This window comes from Pinus tabuliformis, chromosome 8 (genome assembly GCF_031772625.1).
Source record: "Pinus tabuliformis cultivar Carrire ecotype Pingquan chromosome 8, CPIR1, whole genome shotgun sequence".
NCBI classification, from domain to species: domain Eukaryota; kingdom Viridiplantae; phylum Streptophyta; class Pinopsida; order Pinales; family Pinaceae; genus Pinus; species Pinus tabuliformis.
In genome coordinates this window covers 260889267-260892555 of record NC_142294.1, presented here as the reverse complement: position 1 = coordinate 260892555, position 3289 = coordinate 260889267, and the positions used below count along the sequence as shown (strand labels likewise).

The 3289-nt window shown below is 36.0% G+C and overlaps 1 non-coding gene across 1 annotated transcript; it reads left to right on the top strand.

The window, feature by feature from the left end:
* The first annotated feature begins 1012 nt into the window (after nt 1-1012).
* On the top strand, nt 1013-1096 carry TRNAY-GUA (transfer RNA tyrosine (anticodon GUA)). The gene has a single exon. It is a non-coding gene; the product is annotated as a tRNA-Tyr (tRNA).
* The last annotated feature ends 2193 nt before the right edge of the window (nt 1097-3289 follow it).

Sequence of the window (3289 nt, the reverse complement as noted above, 5' to 3'; positions counted from 1 at the left end):
CATGCATATTGTATGTACATTTGTACTATTGCTTGCATCATATCGAAAAGACCTACCCCTGGTATTACTGATCCACCAAGACAGTTGATAAATGATGAAATATCTTTATTTGAATCTTCTGCACTCAAATATACAATGAGACCCATGAGTTGATTTGCAATCTCGTGATTGATATCCTGAGCGAGAAAACGTAATCTCTCTCGATAAAGTCGGTTGTATAAGTCGACCCAAGTTGCATCTTCATCTCCAGGGGCTCGGAAAGGCACTTTTGGAACACCAATGGGCATTTGTTTTAATGGAAAGAAGTGAAGCACTATACTCTAATATGGGAACGTAAAGTATATGAAGTTGTGTAACATATGAACTCTGGATGGATGGTATAGGGGAGGTTTTGAACCTATTTGGAAATAGAGCTTTAGATGGATCAAAGATCCATGTAAAAGATCCTTCCATTATTCGAGTTGATAATGTAACGAATCACACTTTTACCGCTAAGCTATACCCGCCACGATCCGGTTGTAACATACGGATCGATCTTTTGTCCAACCAACCCATTTATATTTTTTTGAGTCTTTTCCGGATAACTTCGATCAGAGAACGATAAGCCCCATTCACTATTAAAATGATTAAAATTATCAAGCATGAAACATTTTGTATAATTTGAGTCCATAAAGTCTTTTTTATCGGAACTGGGCCGATGGATCACAAATAGAGATTCTGTAAATTGCTTTAGAGTTATTTTAGTTGCAATAATTAATTTATGAAGGGACTCCATTTTATCGATAGGCAAGTTTATTGAAAAAAAAAACTTGAGGAAACCAAGAATTCTTGTAATATTATTGACAACTTCCCGATCACTTTCATATTATAAAGAATAGATTGGTGGCCCCTATCGTCTAGTGGATCAGGACATCTCTCTTTCAAGGAGGCAACGGGGATTCAACTTCCCCTGGGGGTACCATGATCCATTCGTTAGGTATCCTAAATAATTTTAAATTACTGTCTTGTTCCTGGGTCGATGCCCGAGTGGTTAATGAGGACGGACTGTAAATCCGTTGGCAATATGCCTACGCTGGTTCAAATCCAGCTCGACCCAACCAATATCATCAATACCAATCTATCGGTATGGTTATATTCATGCTAATCATGAATGAAAAGATAATTGGTTATTGAACCCCGACATCGATATCTATTCATATCGTAGATGCCCAATTCCGTATGAATCGATACATTTCAAAAATGAAAGAGAAGGATAAGATATTTAATCGACCTAGCACTCGCATAATCTATATGACCTATCTACAACCTATCATGAAATAAATATTATCCAATATTAGGTGAACTATACTGTATTGGGATGGTAGCTCAATTGGTTAGAGTACCGCCCTATCAAGACGGAAGTTGCGGTTTCGAGTCCCGTCAGTCCTGATCCAATAGTAAGTGAACTGTGAATGATCATGTCAGGATCTGGACGGACTAGTCCTTATCATTCCAGGGTCATGGGTGGGCCTCTAGATAAATTCGATATGGGATACTTCTTTCTATATCATCACCGAAGCGGGATAGATTCACAATTCCATCTAAATCGTGGAGATCCAAGCAAAATATCGCTTATGTCTGACGAACTTCTTCTGGAGGAGCATAAGGTTCTTATTCGTACGAATCCTATTCTTTCAAAATTATACCAGACATGTGTTGATCGGAACGTTTTATGATGCACGTAAGTTTTTATTACTAGTCTTATCAAAAGTGATCGTATTAGGTTATACTATTTCCATCGAAGAATTCATTCAATCCATTAGTTAGATTCCGTTACTTGAACCAATTCTATCAATGACATACATCTATTTCATGGATCTTGAAAGAAAGATTCATTCATCTCTATGAGATCAAAATGAGATCAAATCTCGAGCTATTTTTGAACAAAGTTAAAATAACGAGATCATGGAAGTAAATACCCTTGCATTTATTGCTGTTCTACTGTTCCTTGCAGTTCCTACTGCTTTTCTACTTATCCCTTACGTCAAAACGGCCAGTGAAAGCAGTGGAAGCAATTGATTTTGATGAAAATCAATTGATTGTTGATCACTAGATAGATCTTTATGATCCAGATCATAAGTATAAAATAGGTTATGAGATCTTTTATATTACAACAATATAAGGTGGATCTATTGTATTACAACAATACAGGGTAGGGATTGCTTTTAATTTTTTTTTTAAGGAAAAAAAAGTAGTACGGAAGAAAAGAATATCTAACCTTTTCTTTTGTACTACTTCTTCTTTTACACCCATATATGGATAAATATATCTTAATGGTACTTATCCATATATGGTAAATGTAGGATGAAGGACCTCGTACCATAAAATAGCGGAGCTGATCACATCACCTTCTTCCTGCTCCTGGAAAAATAGACCCAATGCAGACAGACTTAATTCTGAACGTACTTGCGGATTCTTTACTACAGGTGCCCATCCATATGATGACACTGGGGTCTCTATCTTTTCTTATTCGAATACAAAGCGTTTTCAATTCCTCATAATCGTTCAAATGGGCCGATATATCTCCTTCTTATAATTCTGCCATTGCATAGCGGGGTTCTAAAAAAATCATAACTCCAAGTGCATTTTGGAGAAAATAACCACATGCTTTTGTGCCCACTACCAAAAAGAAACTGTCTTCAATATTTTGATACAACCAGGATACACAGCTAATAGGACAAAAGCTATGATAATTGCCCGTTTCACATTCAAGCGTTATAGTTTCAACAATTTTTGTTGACATAATAGGGAGGGAATAAAAGGCTAAGGATAAATAAGGAAAATAAATAATGAATAAAAAGACTAGTAACACAAAAGAATGATAACAAGAAATAATAAAATTGTCAACAAATTGTGGAGAAGTGGAGAAATTGTTGATTCTAAATCCTCGTAAACCCAAGTAAATTTTCCTTATTATTTTTTGTTCTGTCCCCCACCACCAATGGGATTTAGATAAAGATCAGAGAGTAAACTGAATAATTCCCAATCTGGAATCTCTTTTGGGACAATACCTTCTGGTTGGGACAATATTTGATCTTCTATGCCTAGATAATAATTACAAACATAGTTAAGGGATGGTTCAGATCCAACCATTTCAAATAAGGTTTTACCCTTTACTCTGGAAACTCGGATATCCTCAATAATAGGTAATACTTCTATTACGGGCATTGGACAGGCTTCTACATATTTATTTATAAGATCTCTTCTAGATGTACGATTTCCCACCAAGCCTGCTAATCGGAGTGGATGT